Source organism: Theropithecus gelada, chromosome 1 (genome assembly GCF_003255815.1).
Source record: "Theropithecus gelada isolate Dixy chromosome 1, Tgel_1.0, whole genome shotgun sequence".
NCBI classification, from domain to species: domain Eukaryota; kingdom Metazoa; phylum Chordata; class Mammalia; order Primates; family Cercopithecidae; genus Theropithecus; species Theropithecus gelada.
The window spans coordinates 136,927,221-136,954,728 of NC_037668.1; the positions used below are offsets into that span (position 1 = coordinate 136,927,221).

The 27,508-nt window shown below is 54.1% G+C and overlaps 2 non-coding genes and 5 pseudogenes across 2 annotated transcripts; all 7 read right to left on the bottom strand.

Annotated features, from left to right (window-relative positions):
- Positions 1 to 3,621: 3,621 nt before the first annotated feature.
- On the bottom strand, positions 3,622 to 3,740 carry LOC112615595 (annotated as a pseudogene).
- Positions 3,741 to 8,407: 4,667 nt separating this feature from the next.
- LOC112616629 lies at positions 8,408 to 8,526 on the bottom strand. Its single transcript, XR_003117682.1, has one exon. It is a non-coding gene; the product is annotated as a 5S ribosomal RNA (ribosomal RNA).
- A 2,946-nt stretch (positions 8,527 to 11,472) lies between these two features.
- LOC112615698 lies at positions 11,473 to 11,591 on the bottom strand (annotated as a pseudogene).
- Positions 11,592 to 13,938: 2,347 nt separating this feature from the next.
- On the bottom strand, positions 13,939 to 14,057 carry LOC112615570. Its single transcript, XR_003117408.1, has one exon. It is a non-coding gene; the product is annotated as a 5S ribosomal RNA (ribosomal RNA).
- Positions 14,058 to 15,166: 1,109 nt separating this feature from the next.
- LOC112615044 lies at positions 15,167 to 15,285 on the bottom strand (annotated as a pseudogene).
- A 7,435-nt stretch (positions 15,286 to 22,720) lies between these two features.
- LOC112615234 lies at positions 22,721 to 22,839 on the bottom strand (annotated as a pseudogene).
- A 2,428-nt stretch (positions 22,840 to 25,267) lies between these two features.
- LOC112614674 lies at positions 25,268 to 25,386 on the bottom strand (annotated as a pseudogene).
- Between the last annotated feature and the right edge of the window lie 2,122 nt (positions 25,387 to 27,508).

The window sequence follows — 27,508 nt, forward strand, 5'->3', positions numbered from 1 at the left end:
AGAGAGAGAGAGGGAGGGAGGGAGGGAGGGAGGGAGGGAGGGAGGGAGAGAGAGAGAGAGACAGAAAGGAAGAAAGAAAGAAAGAAAGAGAGAGAGAGAAAGAAAGAAGGAAGGAAGGAAAGAAAGAAAGAGAGAAAGAGAGAGAGAAAGAAAAAAGAAGGCAAGAAAGAAGAAAGAAAGAAAGAAAGAAAGAAAGAAAGAAAGAAAGAAAGAAAGAAAGAAGAAAGAAAGAGAAAGAGAAAGAAAGCAAGAAAAGAAAGAAAGAAGGAAAGAAAGAAAGAAGGAAAGAAAGAGAGAAAGAAAAGAAAGAATGAAAGGAGACAGAGAGAGAAGGAAAGAAAGGAATGCAGAAAAGAAAGAAAAAAGTGTACACACCCAGGATTCCCAGGCGGTCTCCCATCCAAGTACTAATAAGGCCCGACCCTGTTTAGCTTCCGAGATCAGAGGAGATCTCGTGTATTCTGGGTGGGATGGCCAAAGACTCCAGCAGAGGCGCCTGGCTGCCACAAGAGCCCGGCACAGCCATGCCTGCCGGCTTCCAGCGGGTACCGCCAGCCCAGGGCCTCCGGGCTCGTATCGGGACCCCGGAGATGCAAGCCGGAGGCCTTCCCCTAGCTCCCAAGCTCCCGATCTTCCACCACATCCGGTTCGCTTGGAACAGGGAGTGCTCCTAAGCTTCAGGGCCCAGGGCCCACAATCCCTGGACCCCGTCCGTTTCTCCACCATGTCAGAGAGTGTTCTTTTAGATCCCTGGCAGCTCAGGAGCCCCTGCGAGGCCCCCTCTTGCCCCACCCAGCCAGAGCCGTCAGGACTGGGCAAGGGTGAACAGGCGGCCCAGAATCGCATGGACATTTTGTCACAACACCAACACCCGGGTCTGCGCCTTTGGGATCCCGGCCCCTGCCCTCCCAGGCTGGAGCCGGGCTCCTGGTGGGGCAGTGGCTAGGCAGAAGTGGTGGAATGCTTCTGTCCAATAGTACTTTGGTGGCGCACCACCAGAGGGAATGTAATCCCAGCACTTTGGGAGGCCGAGGAGTGTGGATTACAAAGTCAGGAGATCCAGACAAGCCTGACTTACACGGTGAAACCCCATCTCTACTAAAACTACAAAACATGAGAAGGGCGTGGTGGCGGGCGCATGTAGTCCAAGCTGCTCGAGAGACTGAGGCAGGAGAATGGAGTTTACCTGGGAGGTGGAGCTTGAAGCGACCCGAGATCATGTCACTGCACTCCAACCTGGGTGAGAGAGCAAGACCACGTCTGGAAGAAAAAGAGAGAAAGAAAGAAAGAGAGAGAGAGAGAGAGACTGAAAGAAAGAAAGAAAGTAAGTAAGAAAGAAAGAAAGAAAGAAAAGAGACAAACAAAGAGAGATGGAAAAAGAAAGAAAGAAGGAAAGAAAAGAAAGAAAGAAGAAAGAAAAGGAAAGAAAGAGAGAAAGAAAAGATAGAAAGAGAGAGAGAAAAGAAAGAAAGAATTAAAGAAGAAATAAAGAGAGAAAGAAAGAAGAAAAGATAGAAAGAATAAAGAGAGAAAGAAAGAAAGAAAAGAAAGAAAGAAGGAAAGATAGAAGAAAGAATAAAGAGAGAAAGAAAGAAAGATGGAAAGCAAGAAAGAACGAAAGTCAGAAAAAAGAGAGAGAAAAAAAGAAAGGCAAGAAAGAAGGAAAGATAGAAGAACGAACAAAGAAAGAAGGAAAGAAAGAAAAAGAAAAAAGAAAGGAGAGAGAGAGAGAAGGAAAGAAAGGAAGGTATAAAAGAAAGAAAGACAAGAAAGCCAAAAACCTACAGCACCCGGTATTCCCAGGTGGTCTCCTTTGCAAGTACTAACCAGGCTGGACCCTGCTTTGCTTCCACGAAGAGACTAGATTGAGTGAGTTCAGGGTGGTATGTCCATAGACACCAGCAGAGGCGCCTGGCTGTCCCAAGAGCCAGTCCCAGCCATGCCCACTGGCTTCTAACTGGCACCGCCAGCCTGGGACTGACGGGCTCATATCGGGACCCGCAAGGCACTTGCCCATGGCCTTCCACCAGCTCCCGGGCTCCCGAACTTCTGGCACGTCAGCCTGCTCATAACAGGGAGCACTGTGAGGCGTCAGGACCCAGGGCCCAGGGCCCACAATCCTGGGACACAGTCCAGTCCTCCGCCCTGTTGCAGAGGTATTCTTTTGGATCCCTGGCGGCTCAGGAGCTCCTGCGAGGCCCCCTCTTGCCCCACTCAGTGAGAGCCGTCAGGGCTGGCCAAAGGCAAACAGGCGGCCCAGCGGCATTGGCATTTTTCTCACAACGCCAACACCAGCGCCTACGCCTTTGGGGTCCGGCCCCCTGCCCTCCCAGGCTGGAGCCGGGCACCTGGCGGGGTGATGACTAGGCATTAGTGGTAGAATGCTGCTGCCTGGTGGTGCTTTGGTGGCACACCCCCTGAAGGAGGTCCCCGGATGTGGTGGGGGTGTAGGGGCACGATGATGGGGGAGCAGAGTCAGGGGAGGTTGGGAATCATGGCGACAGTATGGGGAAGGGAAAGAGGGGGCAAGTCACAAAAGTCTACAACAGGCTGGGTGCGGTGAATCATGCCTGTAATCCCAGGAACTTGGGATGCCAAGGCGGGTGTATCACGAGGTCAGGAGATCCAGACAAGTCTTGCTAACATGGTGCAACCCCCTCTCTATTAAAACTACAAAACATGAGACTGGCATGGTGGCAGACGCCTGTAGTTTCAGCTGCACTGGAGGCTGAGGCAGGAGAATGATGTGAACCCGGGAGACAGAGCTTGCCTTGAGCCGAGATCACGCCACTGCACTCCATCCTAGGTGACAGAGTGAGATTCCGTCTGGAAGAAAGAAGAAAGAAAGAAAGAAAGAGAGAGAGAGAGAGAGAGAGAAAGATGAAAGAAAGAAAGAAAGAAAGAAAGAAAGAAAGAAAGAAAGAAAGGAAGGAAGGAAGGAAGGAAGGAAGGAAGGAAGGAAGGAAGGAAGGAAGGAAGGAAGGAAGGGAGGAGAGAAAGAAAAGACAGAAAGAAAGAGGGAGAGAAGCAAAGAAAAGAAAGAAAACATTAATGAAGGAAGAAAGAGAGAGAGAACAAAAAGAAAAAAGGAAGAAGGATAGAAAGAAGAAAGCATGAAAGTGACGAAAGAAAGAAAGATGGAAAGACAGAAACAAAGAGAGACAGAAAAAAAGAAAGAAAGGAAAGCAAGAAGGAAAGATAGAAGAAAGGAAGTAAGAAAGAAAGAGAAGAAAGAAAGAGAGAGAGAAATAATAAAAGGAAAGAAAGAAGGGAAGAGAGAAACAGAGAAACAAAAGAAAGAAAGAAAGATGGAAAGAAAGAAAGAAAAAGAGAGAGAAAAAAGAAAGAAAAGAAAGAAAGATAGAAGACAGAAAGTAAGAAAGAAAGAGAGAAAGAAAGACAAGAAGGAAAGAAAGAAGGAAAGAAACAAAGAAAGAAGAGAGAGAGAGAAAGGAAGATAGTAAGGTAGGAAAGAAGAAAGAAGAAAGAAAGAAAGAAAGAAAGAAAGAAAGAAAGAAAGAAAGAAAGAAAGAAAGAAAGAAAGAAAGAAAGAAAGAAAGAAAGAAAGAAAGGAAGGAAGGAAGGAAGGAAGAAAGAAAGAAAGAAAGAAAGAAAACCGAAAACCTACTGCACCCGGCATTCCCAGGCGGTCTCCCATCCAAGTACTAACAAGGCCCGACCCTGAGTAGCTTTCCAGAACAGACGAGATAGGGTGCGTTCAGGGTGGTATGGCCATAGATGCCTGCAGAGGCGCCTGGTTGTCCCAAGAGCCCAGCCCAGCCGTGCCTGCCAGCTTCCAACCAGCAGCCTCAGTATGGGCCCACCAGGCTCAGATCAGGACCCCCTAGGTGCTCACCCATGTCGTTACCCCACTTCCCGAGCTCCCAAGCTTCCACCACGTCGGGCCCGCTCGTAACAGGGAGCACTCCGAGGTGTCAGGGCCCAGGGCCCATGATCCTGGGACCCCTTCCAGTCTTCCACCCCGTAGCACAGGTATTCCATTGGATTCCTGGCTGCTCAGGAGCTCCTGCAAGGCCCCCTCTTGCCCCACCAACCGAGAGCCGTCAAGGCTGGCCAAGAGTGAACAGCTGGCCCAGCCGTGCATGGCCTTTTTCTCACAGCGAACCCACCCCGGTAGCTTGTCCTGAGGAAAACCCTGCCAGTGGACTAGGGCATGGGGTTTGGGGGTTGGGGGACGGCCCTGCTTTGCCACAGGCTGGCACTAGAGCTGGCAGCCTGATCCCCGGTGAGAGGGGTTGAGAGAAACAAAGACACACCCCACCACCCCCAGGAGCCAATCCACAGCCCCACACACAGACACACCCGGGCTTTCACGTGTGGGGACCTACATACGCATGCGTGCACACGGACAGACACACGCACACATACACACACACACGCTCACACACATGCATGCACACACAAACGGCTTGAAGGAGATCAAGGATGAGATGGATGAAGAGATTGAAACTGAGGAAAGGAGAGAGACAGCGATCCAGGGACAGGGGAGGGGGAGAGGGAAAGAGACACACAGAGAGGCAGGGAAAGAGAGAGGGACAGAGAAAGAGAGAGAGACAGAGAGACAGAAGGAAGGCGACTGAAGTAGCGTGAGGTGCAGGGGCAAACCCGGAAGAAAGTGGGGGAGCGATCTATGGAACGAGATCAATAGAGCCGTGGAGAGGGAGTGCCCTGCTCCTTTAGGCAGGGCCCTTTTGATCAGGCCAGGATAGGGTGGAAGGGGCTTGGGCTGGGCCAGAACAGAGTGGCCAGGCCATTCATAGGAGAGGAGCAATGGAGCTCTGTGATGGGTTTTCTCTTGGATTAATTGCTTGATATGGAGGTGAGTTTAGTAGGCTCCTTCCTTTGTTGGCACCTCCCTGTGCTCTTGGTGCAGTGCCATTTGCCCCTTGATTTGCAGAGTGACCCTGCCCGTTTGGTAGGAGCCATGGAATCTGGCGTGCCCACAGGTCTTGAGGCCTGGATCTCTGCCATGTCCTCAGGACTGGAGTTTACACGAAGCCTGTGGCAATGGGAATCCGGGTGCACAGGGACTGTTTTCCTGGTGGTTGGCGATGCAATGTCCTTCCCCCGGATAAAGCAGCCCCTGCGCTCTGGAGTGGACTTCTTGGCTGGCATGTGTGGCAACCGCTGTCCCTGCCCGAACCTTCCCCCGGTTTGGAAGGTTATGGTGGCACCCAATGTGTGTCTTGAATCACCTGGGTGTTCTGGGAGGGGAAAGGCACAGCATATGGCAGGGAACCTGCGCCTGCATCTTTGGAGTCCGGCCCCCTGCCCTCTCAGCTGGAGCCGGGCCCCTGGTGGGGCGGAAGTGAGGCGGAAATGGTGGGATGCTGCTTCCCAGTGGTGCTTTGGTGGTAGGCACCAGGAGGAGGTCCCCGGCTGCGGTGGTGGTGTGGGCTGATGATTAAGGGGGAGCAGAGTCAGGGGAGGTTGGGAAGCATGGCAACAGTAGAGGGAAGGGAGTGAGGGGGTATGCCAAAATAGCCTACAGCAGGCTGGGACTCGTGGATCACGCCTGTAATCCCAGCACTTTGGGAGGCCAAGGTGGGTGGAACACGAGGTCAGGAGATCCAGACCATCCTGGCTAACATGGTGAAACCCAGTCTCTGCTAAACCTACAAAACATGAGCCTGGCGTGGTGGCGGGCACCTGTAGTTCCAACTGCTCTGGAGGCTGAGGCAGGAGGATGGCGTGAACCCGGGAGGCGGAGCTTGCAGTGAGCCGAGATCGCGCCACTGCACTCCAGCCTGGGTGACAGAGAGAGACTCCATCTGGAAGAAAAAGACAGTAATAAAGAAAGACAGAAAGACAGAAAGAGAGAGAGAGACAGAAAGAAAGAAAGAAGAAAGAAATTAAGAATGAAAGAAAGAAAGAGAGAAAGAAACCAAAGAAAGAAAGAAGAGAGAGAGAGAGAGTAGAGAATAAAGGAAGGTAGAAAAGAAAGAAAGAGAAGAAAGAAAGCAAAAAAGCCTGTAGCACCCAGTATTCCAAGGCGGTCTCCCATCCAAGTACTAACCAGACTGCTGCTTAGCTTCCGAGATCACAGGAGGTCAGGTGCGTTCAGCTGGTATGTCCGCAGATGCCGGCAGAGGCCCGTGGCTGCCCCAAGAGCCCAGTCCAGCTGTGTCTACCGGCTTCCAGCCAGCACTGCCAGTCCGGGGATGCCAGGCTCAGATCGGGACCCCAGAGCCGCTCGCACGCAGCCTTTCCCCGGCTACTGAGCTGCCGAGCTTCCACCACGTCGGGCCCACTCGGAATAGGTAGTGCTCTGAGGTGTCAGGGCCCAGAGCCCACGATCCTGGGGCCCCATCCAGTCCTCTGCCCTGTCACAGAAGTATTCTTTTGGATCCCTGGAAGCTCTGGAGCTCCTACAAGGCCCCCTCTTGCCCCACCCACCAAGAGTCATCAGGGCTGGCCAAGGGCAAGCAGCCCGCCTAGCCATGCATGGCCTTTTTCTCACAACTTCCCCATCACGGTCACTTGTCCCGACCAAGAGTCGGCAGGGGGGCAAGATGGCATGGGGCATTGGAGTTTGGGGGATGGCTCTGTTTAGCCCCGGGCTGGTACTAGAGCCACCAGCCTGATCCCCGGCAAGAGGGGCTGAGAGAAACCCAGACACATCCCATCACCACCAGGAGCAAATCCACAGCCCCATACACAGACACACCTGGGCACTTGCGTGTTGGAACCCACACACGGGCACACACAGACACACACACACACACTCACACACACACACACATGCATGCACACACAAACGGCTTGAAGGTGAGCAAGGAAGAGATGGATGGAGAGATTGAAACCGATGGTGGGAAAGAGACATCCATTGAGAGAGACAGGGGAAGGGGAGAGGGAAAGAGACAGACTGAGATTCAGAGAAAGACAAGGACAGATAAAGAGAGAGAGACAGAGAGTCAGAGGGAAGGTGACAGAAATAGCGGGAGGTGCAGGGGAAACCCAGAAGATAGAAGGGGAGGGAGATAGAGAGCCAGATCGATAGAGCCTTGGAGAGGGAGTACCCTGCTCCGGTAGGCAGGGCCCTTTCGAGCAGGTCAGGATATGGTGGAGGGGGCATGGGCTAGGTCAGAACAGGGTGACCAGGCCGTCCATGCAAGAGGAGCAATGGAGCGCTGAGATGGGTTTTGTTTTGGGTTAATTGCTTGTTTGGAGGTGGGTTTCGTAGTCTCCTTCCTTTGTTGGCACCTCTCTGTGCCCCTGGTGCGGTGCTTTGGGACCCTAGATCTGCAGAGTGTGCCCATCAATTTGGCAGGAGCTGTGGCACTGGGTGTTCCCATGGCACCTGAGGCCTGGGTCTCTGGCATATCCTCTGGACTGGAGTTTACACAAAGTTGGTAGCAATGGAATCCGGGTGCACAGGGACTATTTTCCTGGTGGCTGGCAAGCAATGTCCTTCCCCCAGATAAAGCGGCCCTTGCGTTCTGGAGCAGAGGTCTTGGCTGGCATGTGTGGCACCCGCTGCCCCTGCCCGCCCCTTCGCCTGGTTTGGAAGGTTGCGTCGGTGCCCGATGACTGCACTGAATCGCTTGGGCGTTCCGGGAGCGGGAAGGCAGCGCGAACGGCAGGGAACACATGCCTGCACCTTTGGGGCTCGGTCCCCTGCCCTCCAGGGCTGGAAAGTGGATCCTGATGGGGCGGCAGCGAGGCAGAAGCAGTGGGATGCTGTTGCCCGGTGGTGCTTTTGTGCGGACACCCAGCAGGAGATACCCAGCTGCGGAGGGGGTATAGGCAGGCGTTAAAGGGGGAGCAGAGTCAGGGGAGGTTGGGAAGCATGGCGACAGTAGGGGAAAGGGAGGGAGGGGGAAGCCACAAAAGCCTACAGCAGGTCGGGCACGGTGGATCACACCTGTAATGTCAGGACGTTTGGATGCCGAAGCCGGTGGATCACGAGTTCAGGAGATCTAGACCAGCCTGGCTATTACAGTGAAAACCCATCTCTACGAAAACTACAAAACCTGAGCCAGGAATGCTGTCTAGCACCTACAGTCCCAGGTACTTGGGAGGCTGAGGCAGGAGAATGGCTTGAACCAGGGAGGCAGAGCTTTTAATGAGCCATGATTACACCACTGTACTCCATCCTGGGTGACAGAGCGAGCCTCCATGTGGAAAGGAAAAGAAAGAAAGAAAGAAAGAAAGAAAGAAAGAAAGAAAGAAAGGGAGGGAGGGAGGGAGGGAGGGAGGGAGGGAGGAAGGAAGGAAGGAAGGAAGGAAGGAGAAAGAAAGAAAAGAAAGAAGAAAGAAAGAAAGAAAGAACAGAAGGAAGAAGAAAGAAGGAAAGAAAGAAAGAGAAAGAAAGAAAGTAAGGGAAGAAAGAAAGAGAGAAAGATAGAAAATAAAGAAAGAAAGAAAGAAAGAAAAAAAGCAAAAAAGCCTACAGCACCCGGTATTCCCAGGTAGTCTCCCATCCAAGTACTAACCAGACCCGACCATGCTTAGCTTCCGAGATCAGATGAGATCGGATGCGTTCAGGGTAGTATGGCAGTAGACACTGGCAGAGGCGTCTGGCTGCCCCAAGAGCCCAGCCCAGCCATGCCTGCCAGCTTCCAGCTGGCACTGCCAGCCCGGGGCCGCTAGTCTCGTATCAGGACGCCTGAGCTGCTTGCCCACGGCCTTCTCCAGCTCCCGAGCTCCTGAGCTTCCACCACGTTGGGTCTGCTCAGAACAGGGAATGCTCCAAGGCATCAGGGCCCAGGGCCCATGATCCTGGGACCCCGTCCTGTCCTCCGACCTGTCACGGAGGTACTCTTGGATCCCTGGTGGCTCGGGAACTCCTGTGAGGCCCCCTCTTACCCCTCCAGCCAGAGCCATCAGGGCTGGCCAAGGGTGAACTGTCAGCTGAGCAGCGCATGGACTTTTTCTCACAAAGCCATCACCGTGGTAATTTCTCCCGACCAAGGCCCTGCCGGTGGGCAAGACAGCATGGGGTGTTGGGGGTTGGGGTTTGGCCTTGCTTTGCCCTGGGCTGGCATTAGAGCTGGCAGCCTGATCTCCAGTGAGAGGGGCTGAGAGAAACCAGACACAGGCCACCACCACCAGGAGCAAATCCACAGCCCCACAGACACACCCGGACTCTTGCATGTGGGAACCCACACATGCACGTGCACACACACGCACAAATGCAAGCACACACAAACGGCTTGAAGGAGAGCAAGGAAGAGATGGATGGATAGATTGAAACTGAAGGAGGGAGAGAGACATCCATCGAGAGAGACAGGGGAAGGGGAGAGGGAAAGAGACAGACAGAGATTCAGAGAAGGAGAGTGGGACAGAGAGAGAGAGAGACAGAGACAGAGGGAAGGCAACAGAAGTAGCAGGAGGTGCAGGGGCAAACACAGAAGAGAGAGGGGGAGGGAGCTAAAGATCGAGAGTGATAGAGCCTTGGAGATGGAGCACCCTGCTCCTGTAGGCAGTTCCCTTTTGAGCAGACCGGGATAGGGTGGAGGGGGCTTGGACTGGGCCAGAACAGGGTGGCCAGGCCATCCATGCAAGAGGAGCAACGCAGCACTGATACGGATGTTGTCTTGGATTAATGGCTTATTTTGGAGTTGGGTTTCGTAGGCTCCTTCCTATGTTGGCACTTCCCTGTGCTCCTGGTGCAGTGCATTGGGCCCCTACATTTGCAGAGTGCACCCGTCCATTTGGCAGGAGCCGTGGCTCTGGGCGTGCCCACGTTGCCCAAGGCCTGGGTCTCTGGCATGTCCTTGGGACTGCAGTTTACACAAAGTTGGTTGCAATGGAATCCGGGTGCACAGAGACTGCTTTCCTGGTGGCTGGCAAAGCAATGCCTTTCCCCTTGATAAGGCAGCCCCTGCGTTCTGGAGCAGAGGTCTTGGTTGGTGTGTGTGGCACCCGCTGACCCTGCCCGCCCCTTCCCCCAGTTTGCAACGTTGTGGCAGCGCCCGATGAGTGCATTGAATCTCCTGGGCGTTCTGGGAGTGGGAAGGCAGCGCCAACGGCAGGGAACCTGCACCTGCGCCTTTATGGTCTGGCCCCCTGACCTCCCGGGATGGACCCGGGCTCCTGGCTTGGTGGTGGCAAGGCGGAAGTGGTGGGAGGCTGCTGCCCAGTTGTGCTTTAGTGGCGGACCCCCAAGAGGACGTCCCAGGCTGCGGTGGTGCTGCAGGCGGGCGATGAAGACGGAGCAGAATCTGGGGAATTTCGGAAGCACGGTGACAGTAGGGGAAAGGGAGGGATGGTTGAAGTCACAAAAGACTACAGCAGACCAGGCTCCGTGGATCACGGCTGCAACCACAGCACGTTGGGATTCCGAGGAGTGTGGATCACGAGGTCAGGAGACACAGACCAGCCTGGCTAATATGGTGAAACCCTGTTTCTACTAAAACTACAAAACATGAGGCCAGCGTGGGGGCAGGCGTCTGTAGTCCACGCTGCTCTGGAGACTAAGGAGAATGGCGTGAACATGAGAGACGGAGCCTGAAATGAGCCGACATCACGCCACTGCACTCCACCCTGGGTGATAGAGCGAGACTCTATCTGGAAGAAAAAGAAAGAGAAAGAAAGAAAAAGAAAAAGAAAGAAAGAAAGAAAGAAAGAAAGAAAGAAAGAAAGAAAGAAAGAAAGAAAGAAAGAAAGAAAGAAAGAAAGAAAGGGAAAAAAGAAGGAAAGAAAGAGAGAAAGAAAAGAATGGAAGAAAGAAAGAAACAGAGAGAGAGAGGAAGAAAGAAAGAAAGAAAGAAAGAAAGAAAGAAAGAAAGAAAGAAAGAAAGAAAGAAAGAAAGAAAGAAAGAAAGAAAGAAAGAAAAGAAAGAAAGAAAGGAAGGAAGGAAGAAAAGAAAGAGAGAAAGAAATGAAAGAAAAAGAGAGAGAAACAAAGAAAAGAAAGAAAGGAATAAAGAAAAAAGAAAGAAAGACAAAGAGAGAAAGAAGAAAGAAAGCAAACAAGCAAGAAAAAAGAAAGAGAGAGAGAGAACAAAGAAAGAAAAGAAAGAAAGGAAGGAAGGAAGAAAAGAAAGAGAGAAAGAAATGAAAGAAAAAGAGAGAGAAACAAAGAAAAGAAAGAAAGGAATAAAGAAAGAAGAAAGAAAGACAAAGAAAAGAAAGAAAGAAGGAGAGAAAGAAGAAAGAAAGCAAACAAGCAAGAAAAAAGAAAGAGAACAAAGAAAGAAAAGAAAGAAGGAAAGATAGAAGAAAGGAAGTAAGAAAGAAAGAGAAGAAAGAAAGAGAAATGAAAGAAAAGAAAGAAAGAAGGAAAGAAAGAAGAAAGAAAGAGAGAAACAAAGAAAGGAAAGAAAGAAAGATGGAAAGAAAGAGGGAAAAAGGAAAGAAAAGAAAGAAGGAAAGATAGAAGACAGAAAGTGAGAAAGAAAGAAAAGAAAGTAGGAAAGAAACAAAGAAAGAAGAGAGAGAGAGAGAGAGAGAGAGAAAGGAACATAGTAAGGTAGAAAAGAAAGAAAGAAATGAAAGAAAGCCAAAAACCTACTGCACCCAGTATTCCCAGGTGGTCTCCCATCCAAGTACTAACAAGGCCCAACCCTGAGTAGCTTCCCAGAACAGAGGAGACAGGGTGCGTTCAAGGTGGTATGGCCATAGATGCCAGCAGAGGCGCCTGGCTGTCCCAAGAGCCCAGCCCAGCCATGCCTGCCGGCTTCAAACCAGCACCCCCAGCGTGGGCCCACCGGGCTCAGATCAGGACCCCCGAGGCTCTCACCCATGTCCTTACCCCACTTCCCGAGCTCCCAAGCTTCCACCACGTTGGGCCCGCTCGTAACAGGGAGCACTCTGAGGTGTCAGGGCCCAGTGCCCACGATCCTGGGACCCCATCCAGTCTTCCACCCCATAGCACAGGTATTCCATTGGATTCCTGGCTGCTCAGGAGCTCCTGCAAGGCCCCCTCTTGCCCCACCCACCAAGAGTTGTCAGGGCTGGCCAAGGGCGAACAGCCGGCCCAGCAGAGCATGGCCTTTTTCTCACAGCGACCCCACCCCGATAGCTTGTCCCGAGGAAAACCCTGCCGGTGGATTAGGGCGTGGGGTTTGGGGGTTGGGGGACGGCCCTGCTTTGCCACAGGCTGGCGCTGGAGCCGGCAGCCTGATCCCCATGGAGAGGTGCTGAGAGAAACAAAGACACACCCCACCACCCCCAGGAGCAAATCCACAGCCCCACACACAGACACACCCGGGCACTCGCGTGTGGGAACCCACACACGTGCACACGCACACGCACAGACACACACACACACATGCATGCACACACAAAAGGCTTGAAGGAGAGCAAGGAAGAGATGGATGGAGAGATTGAAACTGAGGGAGGGAGAGAGACAGCGATCCAGGGACAGGGGAGGGGGAGAGGGAAAGAGACACACAGAGAGGCAGGTAAAGAGAGAGGGACAGAGAAAGAGACAGAGATAGACAGACAGAAGGAAGGTGACTGAAGTAGCGTGAGGTGCTGGGGCAGAGCAGGTTGATCAGGCCATCCATGGGAGAGGAGCAATGGAGTGCTGAGACTGGTTTTGTCTTGGATTCATTGCTTGTTTGGAGGTGGTTTTAGTAGGCTCCTTCCTTTGTTGGCACTTTCCCTGTGCTCTTGGTGTGGTGCGCTGGGCCCCTTGATTTGAAGAGTGCCCCTGCCTGTTTGGCCGGAGCCGTGGAACCGGGTGTGCCCACAGGTCCCGAGGCCTGGGTCACTGTTGTGTCCTTGGGACTGGAGTTTACACGAAGTTGATGGCAATGGGAATCCGGGTGCACAGGGACTGTTTTCCTGGTGGCTGGCGCAGCAATGTCCTTCCCCAGGATAAAGCAGTCCCTGTGTTCTGGAGCGGAGGTCTTGGATGGCGTGTGTGGCACCGAGCTGCCCCTGTCCAACCCTTCCCCCGGTTTGGAAGGTTGTGGCGGCACCCAATGGGTATCTTGAATTGCCTGGGTGTTCCGGGAGCAGGAAGGCACTGTGTATGGCAGTGAACCCACGCCTGCATCTTTGGGGTCCAGCACCGTGCCCTCCTGGGCTGGAACCTGGCTCCTGGCCAGGTGGAAGTGAGGCGGAAGCAGTGGGATGCTGCTTCCTGGTGGTGCTTTGGTGGCAGACCACCAGGAAGAGGTCCCCAGCTGCAGCCAGGGTGTAGGCAGGTGAAAAAGGGGGAGCAGAGTCGGGGGGGTTGGGAAGCATGGTGACAGTAGGGGGAATTGAGTGAGGGAGGAAGCCAAAAAATCTACAACAGGCCAGGACCAGTGGATCATGCCTGTAATCCCAATACTTTGGGAAGCCAAGGCGGGTGGATCACGAGGTCAGGAGATCCAGACCAGCCTGGCTAACACGGTGAAACTCAGTCTCTGCTAAAACTACAAAACATGAGCCTGGTGTGGTGATGGGCGCTTGTAGTTCCAGCTGCTCTGGAGGCTGAGGCAGGAGAATGGCGTGAACCTGGGCAGCGGAGCTTGCAGTGAGCAGAGATAGCGCCACAGCACTCCAGCCTGGATGAGAGAGCGAGATTCCATCTAGAAGAAAATGAGAGTAAGAAAGAAAGAGAGAAAGAAAGAAAGAGAGGAGACAGAAAAAAGAAAGAAAGAAGAGAAAGAAAGAAGGAAAGAAGGAAGAAAGAACATAAGAAAGAAAGAGACAAAGAAAGAAAAGAGAGAAAGAAAGAAGTAAAGAAAGAGACAAAGAAAGAAAAGAGAGAAAGAAAGAAGTAAAGAAAGAAAGAAGAGAAGAAAGAATGAAAGAGGAAAAAGAAAGAGAGAAAGAAAAGAAAGAAGAAAAGAAAGAAAAAAGAAGGAAAGAAGGAAAGAAAGAGAAAGAAAGAAAAGAAAGAAAGAAGGAAAGAAAAATAAAGAAAGAAAGAAGGAAAAAAGAGACAAAGAAAGAAAAGAAAGAAAAAGAAAGGAGAGAGAGAGAAGGAAAGAAAGGAAGGTACAAAAGAAAGAAAGACAAGAAAGAAAGCAAAAAAGCCTACAGCACCTGGTATTCCCACGAGGTCTCCCATGCAAGTACTAAACAGGCCCAACCCTGTTTATCTTCCAAGATCAGACGAGATCGGGTGTGTTCAGCGTGGTATGGCCATAGCCTCCAGCAGAGGCGCCTGGCTGCCCCAAGAACCTGGCCCAGTCATGCCCGAGGTCTTCCACCTGGCACCGCTGGCCCGGGGCCACCAGGATCATATCGGGATCCCCAAGCCACTCGCCCATGGCCTTCCCCTGGCTCCCGAGCTCCCGAGTTTCCACCACATCGGGCCTGCTCAGAACAGGGAGTGCTCCGAGGCGTCAGGGCCCAGGGCCCACGTTCCTGGAACCCTGTCTGGTCCTCCTCCCTGTCATGGAGTTATTCTTTTGGATCCCTGGCCACTGAGGAGCTCCTGTCAGGCCCCCTCTTGTCCCACCCAGCCAGAGCCGTCGTGGCTGGACAAGGTCAAACAGCCGGCCAAGCCGCACATGGTCTTTTTCTCACAATGCCCCCACCACGGTCACTTGTAATGACCAAGATGTGCCAGGTGGGCAAGAAGGCATGGGAGGTTGGGGGTTGGGGTATGGATCCCTGGCCGCTCAGGAGCTCCTGAGAGGCCCCCTCTTGCCCCACCCACCCAGAGCCCTCAGGGCTGGCCAAGGGTGAACAGCCGGCCCAGTCATGTGGTCTTTTACTCACAACACCCCCACCACGGTCGCTTGTCCCGACCAAGACCCGGAAGGTGGGCAAGAGGGCGTGGGGTGTTGGCGGTTGGGGGATGTCCCTGCTTTGACCCAGGCTGGCACTAGAGCCGGCAGCCTGATCCCCAGGAGAGGGGCTGAGAGATACCCAGTCACACCCCACCACCACCAGGAGCAAATCCACAGCTCCACACACAGACACACCCAGGCGCTCACGTGCAGGATCCCACACACATGCAAGCACAGGCACATAGACACACACACACACGCACGCATACACACACAAATGGCTTGAAGAAGAGAAAGAAAGAAAGAAAGAAAAGAAAGAAAGAAGGAAAGAAACAAGAAAGAAAGAAGAAAGAAAGAAAGAAAGAAAGAAAGAAAGAAAGAAAGAAAGAAAGAAAGAAAGAAAGAAAGAAAGAAAAGAAAGAAAAGAAAGAAAGAAAGAAAGAAAGAAAGAAAGAAAGAAAGAAAGAAAGAAAGAGAGAGAGAAGGGAAGAAAGGAAAGTAGATAAGAGAGAAAGACAGCAAAAAGCTTACTGCACCCGGTATTCCCAGGCGGTCTCCCATCCAAGCACTAACCAGGCCCAACCGTGCTTAGCTTCTGAAATCAGACGAGATCTGGCGCGTTCAAGTTGGTATGACCGCAAACGACGGCAGAGGCACCAGACTGCCCCAAGAGCCCGGCCCAGCCATGCCCGCCAGCTTCCAGTCGATACTGCCAGCCCAGGGCCGCTGGGCTCGAATCAGGAACCCCGAGCAGCTCGCCCAAGGCCTTCCCCTGGCTCCCAAGCTGCCGAGCTTCCACCACGTCGGGCCCCCTCAGAGCACGGAGTGCTCCAATGTGTCAGGTCCCAGTGCCCACGATCCTGGGACCCTGTCCGGTCCTCCACCCTGTCTTAGAGGTATTCTTTTGGATCCCTGGCTGCTCAGGAGCTCCTGCGAGGCCCCCTCTTGCCCCACCCACCCAGAGTTGTCAGGGCTGGCCAAGGGCGAACAGCCGGCCCAGCCGCAAGTGGTCTTTTTCTCACAACGCCCCCACCACGGTCCCTTGTCCCGACCAAGACCCAGCTGGTGGGCAAGAGAGCGTGGGGGGTGGGGCATTGGGGGATGGTCTTGCTTTGCCCCGGGCTGGCACTAGAGCCGGCAGGCTGATCCCCGGCGACAGGGGATGAGAGAACCCCAGACACACCCCACCACACCCAGGAGCAAATCCACAGCCCCACACACAGACACACCCGGGTGCTCGCGGGTTGGAACTCACACATGGGCATGCACACATGCACAGACATACACACACACACACACATGCATGCACACACAAAAGGCTTGAAGGAGAGCAAGGAAGAGATGGATGGAGAGATTGAAACTGAGGGAGGGAGAGAGACAGCAATTGAGGGACAGGGGAGGGGGAGAGGAAAAGAGACACACAGAGAGGCAGGGAAAGAGAGGGACAGAGAAAGAGACAGAGACAGACAGACAGAAGGAAGGCGACTGAAGTAGCGCAAGGTGTAGGGGCAAACCCAGAAGAGAGAAGGGGAGGGATCTAGGGAGTGAGATCAATAGAGCCATGGAGAGGGAGCACCCTGCTCCGGTAGGCAGGGCCCCTTTGAGAAGGCCGGGATAGGGTGGAGGGGGCTTGGGCTGGGGCAGAATAGGGTGGTCAGGCCTTCCATGCACGAGGAGCAACGGAGTGCTGAGATGGGTTTTGTCTTGGATTAATTGCTTGCTTTGGAGGTGGGTTTAGTAGGCTCCTTCCTTTGTTGGCACCTCCCTGTGCTCTTGGTGTGGTGCAGTGGGCCCCTTGATTTGCAGAGTGGCCCTGCTCATCTGGCAGGAGCCATGGAACCGGGCGTGCCCACGGGTCCTGAGGCCTGGGTCTCTGCCGTGCCCTCGGGGCTGGAGTTTACATGAAGTTGGTGGCAATTTGAATCCGGGTGCACAGGGACTGTTTTCCTGGTGGCTGGCGAAGTAACGTCCTTCCCCCGAATAAAGCGGCCCCTGGGTTCTGGAGCGGAGGTCTTGGCTGGCGTGTGTGGCACCCGCTGCCCCTACCTGAACCTTTCCCTGGTTTGGAAGGTTGCAGCGGCACCCAATGAGTGTCTTGAATCGCCTGGGTGTTCCGGGAGCGGGAAGACACCACGTATGGCAGGGAACCCGCGCCTGCGCCTTTGGGGTCCAGCCCCATGCCCTCTCAGGCTGGAGCCAGGCCCCTGGCGGGGCAGAAGCAAGGTGGAAGCAGTAGGATGCTGCTTCCCAGTGGTGCTTTGGTGGTGGACCCCTAGGAGGAGGTCCCCGGTCATGACAGGAGTGTAGGCGGGTGATAATTGGGGAGCAGAGTCAGGGGAGGTTGGGAAGTATGGCGACAGTAGGGGGAAGGGAGTGAGGGGGGAAGCCAAAATAGCCTACAGGAGGCCGTGACTGGTGGATCACGCCTGTAATCCCAGCACTTTGGGAGGCCGATGTGGGTGGATCACGAGGTCAGGAGATCCAGAAAAACCTAGCTAACAGGGTGAAACCCAGTCTCTGCAAAAACTACAAAACATGAGCCTGGCATGGTGGCGGGTGCCTGTAGTTCCAGCTGCTCTGCAGGCTGAGGCAGAAGAATGGTGTGAACCCAGGAGGCAGAGCTTGCAGTGATCCGAGATCGCGCCACTGCACTCCAGCCTGGGTGACAGAGCGGGACTCCATCTGGAAGAATAAAAGAGTAAGAAAGAAAGAAAGAGAGAGACAGAAAGAAAGAAAAGAAAGAAGAAAGAAAGAAAGAAAGAAAGAAAGAAAGAAAGAAAGAAAGAAAGAAAGAAAGAAAGAAAGAGAGAGAGAGAAAGGAGAGAGAAAGAAAGAAAGAAGGAAAGTAAGAAAGAAAGAAAAAATGAAAGAAAGAAAGGAGAGAGAGAGAAGGGAAGAAAGGAAGATAGAAAAAAAAGAAAGAAAAGAAAGAAAGCAAAAAAACCTACGGCAGCCGGTATTCCCAGGCGGTGTCCCCTCCAAGTAATAACCAGACCGGACCCTGCTTAGCCTCTGAGAGCAGAGCTTGGGCACGTTCAGGGTGGTATGGCCGTAGACCCCAACAGAGGCCATTGGCTGCCCCAAGAGCCCGGCCCTGCCATGTCTGCAGGGTTCCAACCGGCACCGCCAGCCCGGGGACACCGGGTTTGGATCGGGACCCCCCAGCCGCTGGTACGTGGCCTTCCCCCAGCTCCCGAGCTGTCCAGCTTCCACTATGTCGGGCCCACTCAGAACAGGGAGTGCTCCGAGGCATCAGGGCCCAGGGCCCATGATCCTGGGACCTTGTCCAGTCCTCCGGCCTGTCACGGAGGTATTCTTTTGGATCCCTGGCCACTCTGGAGCTCCTGTGAGGCCCTCTCTTGCCACACACACTCAGAGCCAACAGGGAAGGCCAAGGTCGAACAGCTGGCCCAGTCACGCATGGCCTTTTTCTCACAACGTCCCCATCACGGTCGTTTGTTCCGACTAAGAGCCAGCAGAGCGGCAAGAGGGCGTGGGGCATTGGAGGTTGGGGGATGGCCCTGCTTTGTCCTGGGCTGACACTAGAGCTGGCAGCCTGATCCCCGGCAAGAAGGGCTGAGAGAAACCCAGACACACCCCACCACCACCTGGAGCAAATCCACAGCCCCACACACAGACACACCCAGGCTCTCACGTGCGGGAACTCACACACTTGCAAGCTCAGGCACACAGACACACACACACAGACACACACACACGCACGCACACACAAACGACTTGAAGGAGAGCAAGGAAGAGATGGATGGAGAGATTGAAACTGATGGTGGGAGAGAGACATCCAAAGAGAGAGACAGGGGAAGGGGAGAGGGGAAGAGACAGACTGAGATTCAGAGAAAGAGAGAGGGACAGAGAAAGAGAGAGAGACAGAGAGATAGAGGGAAGGCGACAGAAATAGCGGGAGTTGCAGGGGAAACCCAGAAGATAGAGGGGGAGAGAGATAGACAGCCAGAGCAATAGAGACATGGAGAGGGAGCGCCCCGCTCTGGTAGGCAGGGCCCTTTTGAGCAGGCTGGTATAGGGTGGAGGAGGCATGGACTGGATCAGAACAGGGTGACCAGGCCGTCCATGCAAGAGGAGCAATGGAGCTCTGAGACAGGTTTTGTCTTGGGTTAATTGCTTGTTTAGAGGTGGGTTTCGTAGTCTCCTTCCTTTGTTGGCACCTCCCTGTGCTCCTGGTGGTGTGCGTTGGGCCCCTAGATTTGCAGAGTGCACCCGTCCATTTGGCAGGAGCCGTGGCACCGAGTGTGCCCACGGTGCCTGAGGCCTGGGTCTCTGGCATGTCCTCGGAACTGGAGTTTGCACAAAGTTGGTGGCAATAGAATCCGGGTGCACAGGGACTGTTTTCCTGGTGACTGGAAAGTAATGTCCTTCCCCCGGATAAAGCGGCCCCTGCATTGTGGAGTGGAGGTCTTGGCTGGTGTTTGTGGCACCTGCTGCCCCTGCCCGCTCCTTCCCCCAGTTTGGAAGGTTGCAGGGGCGCCCGATGAGTGCATTGAATCGCCTGGGCATTCTGGGAGCAGAAAGGCACCGCAAACGTCAGGGAACCCGGCGTCCGGCCCCCTGCCCTCCGGGCTGGGGAAGGGGCCCTGGCAGGGTGGCGGCGAATCGGAAGTAGTGGGATGCTGCTGCCCGGTGGTGCTTCTGTGGCGGACCCCCAGCAGGAGATCCCTGGCTGCAGCGGGGGTGTAGGTGGGTGATAAAGGGGGAGCAGAGTCAGGGGAGGTTGGGAAGCATGGTGACAGTAGGGGGAAGAGAGGGAGGGGGATGCCACAAAAACCTACAGTAGGCCAGGTGCAGGGAATCAAGCCTGTAATGCCAGGACTTTCAGATGCCAAGGCGGGTGGATCACGAGTTCAGGAGATCTAGGCCAGCCTGGCTAATACAGTGAAACCCCGTCTCTACTAAAACTACAAAACATGAGCCGGGCATGGTGATGGGAGCCTGTAGTCCCAGGTGCTCAGGAGGTTGAGGCAGGAGAATGGCCTGAACCAGGGAGGCCAAGCTTTTAGTGAGCCAAGATCACACCACTGCACTCCAGCCTGGGTGACAGAGCGAGACTCTGTCTGGAAGGAAAGAAAGAAAGAAAGAAAGAAAGAGAGAGAGAGAGAAAAGAAGGAAGGAAGGAGAAAGAAAGAAAGAGAAGGAAGGAAGGAAGAAAAAAAGAAAGAGATAGAAAGAAAGAAAAGAAAGAAAGATGGAAAGAAAGAAGAAAGAAAAAAGAAAGAGGGAAAGAAAGAAAAGAAAAAAGAAAAGAAAGGAAAGAAAGAAAGAAGAGAAGAAAGAAGAGAGAAAGAAACAAAGAAAGAAAGAAAGGGAGAAAGAAAAAGGAAAGAAAGAAGGAAAGAAAGAAGAAAGAAAGAATGAGAGAAAGGAAAGAAAGAAAGGATGGAAGGAAGGATGAAAGAAAGAGATAGAAAAGAAAGATGGATAGAAAGAAGAAAGAAAAAAGAAAGAAAAGAAAAACGAAAGAAGGAAGGTAAGAAAGAAAAGAAAGAAAGAAGGAAAGAAAGAGAAAGAAACAAAGAAAGGAAGGAAGGGAGAAAGAAAGAAAAGAAAGAAGAAAGAAAGGAAGGAAAGAAAGAAAAAGAATTAAAGAAAGAAGAAAGAAGGAAAAAGAGAGAAAGAAAAGAAAGAAAGAAAGAAAGAAGAAAAGAAAAGAGAGATAGAAGGGAAGAAAGGAAGGTAGAAAAGAAAGAAAGACAAGAAAGAAAGCAAAAAAGCCTACAGCGCCCGGTATTTCCAGGCCATCTCCCATCCAAGTAGTAAATGGCCCCGACCCTACTAAGCTTCTGAGATCAGACGAGATCGGGCGCGTTCAGCGTGGTATGGCCGTAGATGCCGGCAGAGGCGCCTGGCTGCCCCAAGAGACAGGCCCAGCCATGCCCGCCAGCTTCCAGCTGGCACCGCCAGCCCGGTGCCTCAGGGTTCGGATCAGGACCCTTGAGTCGCTCGCCCGCGGCTGTCCTCTGGCTCCCGAGCTGCCGAGCTTCCACCACGTCAGGTGTGCTCGGAAAGGGGAGGGCTCAGAGGCGTCAGGGCCCAGGGTCCACGATCCTGGGACGCCGACTGCTACTCTGCCCTGTCACAGAGGTATTCTTTTGGATTCCTGGTGGCTCAGGAGCTCCTGAGAGGCCCCCTCTTGCCTGACCCACCCAAAGTCGTCAGGGCTGGCCAAGGGTGAACAGCCGGCCCAGCCGCGCGTGGCCTTTTTCTCACATCGCCCTCACCATGCTCACTTGTCCCGACAAAGTCCTGGCTGGTGGGCAAGAGGGCGTAGGGGGTTGGGGGTTGGGGAATGGCCCTGCTTTGCCCCGCGCTGGCACTAGAGCCGGCAGCCTGATCTCCGGGGAGTGTTGCCGAGAGATATCCAGTCACACCCCACCACCACCAGGAGAAAATCCACAGCCCCACACACAAACAAACCTGGGCGCTCCCACGCGGGATCCCACACATGCGCGTGCACTCACACAGACACACTCATACACACATACACACACACGTGCACGCACACACAAATGGTTTGAAGTTGAGTAAGGAAGAGATGGATGGAGAGATTGAAACCGAGGGAGGGAGAGAGACAGCGAGTGAGAGAGACAGGGTAGGTGGAGAGGGAAAGAGACAGAAAGAGAGGCACAGAAAGAGAGAGGGACAGGGAAAGAGAGTGAGACAGAGAGACAGAGGGAAGGCGACAGAAGTAGTGCGAGGTGCAGGGGCAAACACAGAAGAGAGAGGGGGAGGATGCTGGAGAGCAACAGTGATAGAGCCTTGGAGAGGGAGTGCCATGCTCCCTTAGCCAGGGCCCTTTTGAGCAAGCTGGGATGGGGTGGAGGGGGCTTGAGCTGGGCCAGAACAGGGTGGTCAGGCCGTCTATGCCAGAGGACTAACGGAGCGCTGAGACCAGTTTTGTCTTGGATTAATTGATTGCTTTGGAGGTGGGTTTTGTAGGCTTCTTCCTTTGGTGGAACCTCCCTGTTCTCTTGGCATTGTGCAGAGGGCCACTTGATTTGTAGAGTGCCCCCATCTGTTTGGTGGGAACCGTGGCACTGGGCATGCCCACGGGGCTGGAGGCCTGGGTCTCTGGCAAGTCCTTGGGACTTGAGTTTACAAGAGGTTGGTGGCAATGGGAATCTGGGTGGACAGGAACGGTTTTCCTGATGGCTGGCATAGCAATGTCCTTACCCCGGATAAAGCAGGCCCTGCCTACTGGAGCAGAGGTGTTGGCTGGCATGTGTGGCACCCGCTGCCCCTGCCCGCCCCTTCCCCTGGTTTGGAAGATTGCGGCGGCGCCCGATGAGTGGATTGAATCTCCTGGGTGTTCTGGGAGCGGGAAGACACCGCGAATGGCAGGGAACCCATGCCTGCACCTTTGGGGTCCAGCCTGCTGCCCTCCCAGGCTGGAGCCGGGCTCCTGGTGGAGCCGCAGCGAGGCAGAAGTGGTGGGGTCCTGCAGCCCAGTGGTGCTTTGGTGGTGGAGACCCTGAAGGAGGTCCCAGGCTGTGGCATGTGTGTAGGCGGGTGACAAAGGGGAAGCAGAGTCGGGGAGGTTGGGAAGCATGGCCACAGTAGGGAGAAGGGAGGGAGGGGGGAAGCCACAAAACCCTACAGCAGGCCCAGCGCCATGGATCACGCCTGTATTCCCAGTACTTTGGGAGGCGGAGGTGGGTGGATCACGAGGTCAGGAGATCCAGACCAGCCTGGTTAACACGGTGAAAACCCCTCTCTACTAAAACTACAAAACATGAGCCCGGCGGTGGAGGGCGACTATAGTCCCAGGTGCTCCGGAGGCAGAGGCAGGAGAATGGCATGAACCACGACTGCACTCCAGCATGGGTGACAGAGCGAGATTCTGTCTGGAAGAGAGAGAGAGAGAGAGAGAAAAGAAAAGATAAAATGATAGAAAGGAAGGAAGGAATAAACAAAGAGAAAGAAAGAAAAGAAAGATGGAAAGAAAAAAGGAAAAAACAAAGAAAAGAAAGAAAGAAAGCAAAAAAGAGGAGAGAGAGAGAAGGGAAGAAAGGACAGTGGGAAAGAAAGAAAGGCAGGAGAGAAAGCAAAAAAGCCCACAGCACACGGTATTCCCAGGCAGTCTCCCATCCAAGTACTAACCAGGCCTGAACCTGATTAGCTTCCGAGATCAGACGAGATCGGGCGCGTTCAGGGTGATATGGCAGTAGACGCTGGCAAAAGCGCCTGGCTGCCCCAAGAGCCGAGCCTTGCCATGCCCACCAGCTTCCAGCTGGCACCACCAGTCCGGGGCCGCTGGCCTCGGATCGGGACCCCCGAGCCACTCTCCCGCGGTCTTCCCCCGGCTCCGGAGCTCCCAAGCTTCCACCACGTCGGACCCGCTTGGAACAGGGAGTGCTCACAGGCGTCAGGGCCCAGGGCCCACGATCCCCAACAAGACCTGGCCGGTGGGCAAGACCGTGTGGGGGGTTGGGGGTTGGGGGATGTACCTGCTTGGCCCCGGGCTGGCACTAGAGCCGGCAGCCTAATCCCCAGCGAGAAGGGCCGAGAGAAACCCAGACACACCCCATCACTACCAGGAGCAAATCCACAGCCCCACACACAGACACACCCGGGCGCTCACGTGCGGGAACCCACACATGTGCGCGTGCACACACACAGACACACACACACACACAAACACACACACACATGCACGCACACACAAACGTCTTGAGGGAGAGCAAGGAAGAGATGGATGGAGAGATTGAAACCGAGGGAGGGAGAGAGACAGCGATCGAGAGAGACAGCGGAGGGGGAGAGGGAAAGAGACAGACAGAGAGGCAGAGAAAGAGAGAGGGACAGTGATAGAGAGAGAGAGACAGAGAGACAGAGGGAAGGGGACAGAAGTAGCGGGAGGTGCAGGAGCAAACACAGAAGAGAGAGGGGGAGGAAGCTGGAGAGCAAGAGCGATAGAGCCTTGGAGAGGGAGCGCCATGCTCCATTGGCCAGGGCCCTTTTGATCAGGCAGGGATAGGGTGGAGGGGGCTTGGGGTGGTCCAGAACAGGGTGGCCAGGCCGTCCATGCGAGAGGAGCAACGGAGAGCTGAGACGAGTTTTGTCCTGGATTAATTGCTTCCTTTGGAGGTGGGTTTCGGGGGCTCCTTCCTTTGCTGGCACCTTCCTGTGCTCTTTCTGTGGTGCGGTGGTCCCCTTGATTTGCAGAGTGCGCCCGCCCGTTTGGTGGGGGCCGTGGCACCGGGCGTGCCCACGGGGCCCGAGGCCTGGGTCTCTGGCGTGTCCTCGGGACTTTAGTTTACACGAAGTTGGTGGCAATGGGAATCCGGGTGCACAGGGACAGCTTTCCTGGTGGCTGGCAAAACAATGTCCTTCCCCCGGATAAAGCAGCCCCTGTGTTCTGGAGTGGAGGTCTTGGCTGGCGTGTGTGGCACCCGGTGACCCTGCCCGCCCCTTCCCCCGGTTTGGAAGGTTGCGGCGGTGCCTGAAGAGTGGATTGAATCCCCTGCCAGTTCCTGGAGCCGGAAGGCTCCAGGAACCCGCGCCTGCGCCTTTGGGGTCCGGCCTCCAGCCCCGCCCCCCCCGGGATGGAGGCAGTCTCCTGGCTGGGCGTCCGGGAGGCAGAAGCGGTGGGGTGCTGCAGCCCGGTGGTGCTTTGGTGGCGGAAACCCTGAAGGAGGTCTCTGGCTGTGACGGGGGTGAAGGTGGGCGATAAAAGGGGAGCAGAATCAGGGGAGGTTGGGAAGCATGGCGACAGTAGGGGGAAGGGAGGGAAGCGGGAAGCCACAAAACCCTACAGCAGGCCGGGCACGGTGGATCACACCTGTAATCCCAGCCCTTTGGGAGACTGAGGCGGGTGGATCACGAGGTCAGGAGATCCAGACCAGCCTGGCTAACACAGTAAAACCCCATCTCTACTAAAACTACAAAACATGAGCCAGGCGTGCTGGCGGGTTCCTGTAATCCCAGCTGCTCGGGAGGCTGAGGCATGAGAATGGCATGAACCCGGGAGGCGGAACTTGCAGTGAGCCGAGATCGCTCTGCTGCACTCCAGCCTGAGTGACAGAGCGAGAGTGGGTCTGGAAGAAAAAGAAAGAAAAGGAAAGAAAGAGAATGAGAGAGAGAAAGAAAGAAAGAAAAGAAGGAAAGAAAGATAGAAAGAGAAAGGAAGGAATAAACAAAGAAAGAGAGAGAGAAAGAAAGACAAGAAGGAAAGAAAGATAGAAAGAGAAAGGAAGGAATAAACAAAGAAAGAGAAAGATGCACATGTACCCTACAACTTAAAGTATGATAATAATAAATTAAAAAATAAATAAATAAATAAATAAATAAATTTAAAAAAAAAGAAAAGAAAAGAAAGAAGGAAAGAAGAAAGGAAGAGGGAAAGAAAGAGAGAAAAAAGAAAAGAAGGAAAGAAAGTAAGAGAGAGAAAGAAAGAAAAGAAAGAAGGAAAGAAAGAAAGAAAAAAGAGGGAAAGAAAGAGAGAGAGAAAGAAAGAAAAGAAAGAAAGATGGAACGAAAGAAGAAAGAAAGAAGAAAAAAGAAAGAAAGAAAGAAAAAAGAAAGAAAGAAAGAAAGAGGAGAGAGAGAGAAGGGAAGAAAGGACGGTGGAAAAGAAGGAAAGGCAAGAAAGAAAGCAAAAAAGCCCACAGCTCCCGGTATTCCCAGGCAGTCTCCCATCCAAGTACTAAACAGGCCCAACTCTGCTTAGCTTCCGAGATCAGATGAGATCGGGGGCGTTCAGGGTGGTATGGCCTTAGACCCCGGCAGAGGTGCCTGGCTGCCACAACAGCCCGGTCCTGCCACGTCCACCGGCTTCCAGCCAGCACCGCCAGCCCGGGGCCGCCGGCCTCAGATCGGGACCCTCGAGCCACTCTCCCGCGGTCATCCCCCGGCTCCGGAGCTCCCAAGTTTCCGCCACATCTGGCCCGCTCGGAACAGGGAGTGCTCCGAGGCGACAGGGCCCACGATCTTGGGACTCTGTCCAGTCCTCCCCACTGTCGCGGAGGTATTCTTTCGGATTCCTGGCCGCTCAGTAGCTCCTGAGAGGCCACCTCTTGCCCCACCCACCCAGAGCCTTCAGGGCTGGCCAAGGGCGAACAGCTGGCCCAGCCACATGTGGCCTTTTTCTCACAACGCCCCCACCACGGTAGCTTGTCCCGACCAAGATCCTGCCAGTGGGCAAGAGGGCATGGGGGGTTGGGGGTTGGGGGATGGCCCTGCTTTGCCCCAGGCTGGCAGTAGAGCTTGCAGTCTGATCCCCAGCGAGAGGGGCTGAGGCGCGCACGCGCGCACACACACACACACACATACACATGCACGCACACACAAACGGCTTGAAGTAGGGCAAGGAAGAGATGGATGGAGAGATTGAAACCGAGGGAGGGAGAGAGACAGCCATCTAGAGAGATAGGGGAGGAGGACAGGGAAAGAGACAGACAGGCAGAGAGAGAGGGACAGAGAAAGAGAGAGAGACAGAGAGACAGAGGGAAGGCGACAGAAGTATCTCCACGTGCAGGGGCAAACCCAGAAGAGAGAGGGGGAGGGAGCTAGAAATCGAGAGCGATAGAGATTTGGAGAGGGAGTGCCCTGCTCTGGTAGGCAGGGCCCTTTTGAGCAGACCGGGATAGGGTGGAGGGGGCTTGGACTGGGCCAGAATAGGGTGGCCAGGCCGTCCATGCGAGAGGAGCAACGCAGCACTGATACGGATGTTGTCTTGGATTAATTGCTTGTTTTGGAGGTGGGTATCTTAGGCTCCTTCCTTTGTTGGCACCTCCCTGTGCTCTTGGTGCAGTGCGGTTGGCCCCTTGATTTGCAGAGTAGGCCTGCCCATTTGGCGGGAGCCGTGGCACGGGGCGTGCCCACAGGGCCCGAGGCCTGGGTCTCTGGCGTGTCCTCGGGACTGGAGTTTACACGAAGATGGTGGCAATGGGAATCTGGGTGCACAGGGAAAGTTTCCCTGGTGGCTGGCGAAGTAATGTCCTTCCCCCGGATAAAGCAGCCCCTGCGTTCTGGAGTGGAGGTCTTGACTGACCTGTGTGGCACCCGCTGCCCCTGCCCGCCCCTTCCCGCGATTTGGAAGGTTGTGGTGGTGCGGATGAGTGGATTTTATCGCCTGGGCATTCCGGGAGCGGGAAGGCACTGCAAAAGGCAGGGAACGGGTGCCTACGCCTTTGGGGTCCTGCCCCCTGCCCTCCGGGGCTGGAGCCGGGCTCCTGGCGGGGCGGCGGTGAGGCGGAAGCGCTGGGATGCTGCTGCGGGGTGGTGCTTTGGTGGCGCACCCCCAGAAGGAGGTTCCCGGCTAAGTGTAGGGGGGCGATAAAGGGGGAGCAGAGTCAGAGGAGGCTGGGAAGCATCTCGACAGTAGGGAGAAGGGAGGGAGGCGGGAAGCCACAAAAGCCTACAGCAGACCAGGCGTGGTGGATCAAGCCTGTAATCCCAGCACTTTGGGAGACCGAGGCGGGTGGATCACGAGGTCAGGAGATCCAGACCAGCCTGGCTCACGAGGTGAAACCCCACCTCTACTAAAACTACAAAACATGAGCCGGGCGTGCTGGGGTGTGTCTGTAGTCCCAGCTGCTCGGGAGGCTGAGGCAGGAGAATGGTGTGAACCCTGGAAGTGGAGCTTGCAGTGAGCCGAGATCGGGCCACTGCACTCCAGTCTGGGTGACAGAGCGAGACTCTGTCTGGAAGAGAAAGAAAAGAAAGAAAGAAAGAAAAGAAAAAAGAAAAGAAAAGAAAAGAAAAGAAAAGAAAAGAGAAGAGAAGAGAAGAGAAGAGAAGAGAAGAGAAGAGAAGAGAGAAGGAAGGAAGGAAGGAAGGAAGGAAGGAAGGAAGGAAGGAAGGAAGGAAGGAAGGAAGGAAGGAAGGAAGGAAAAATGGGA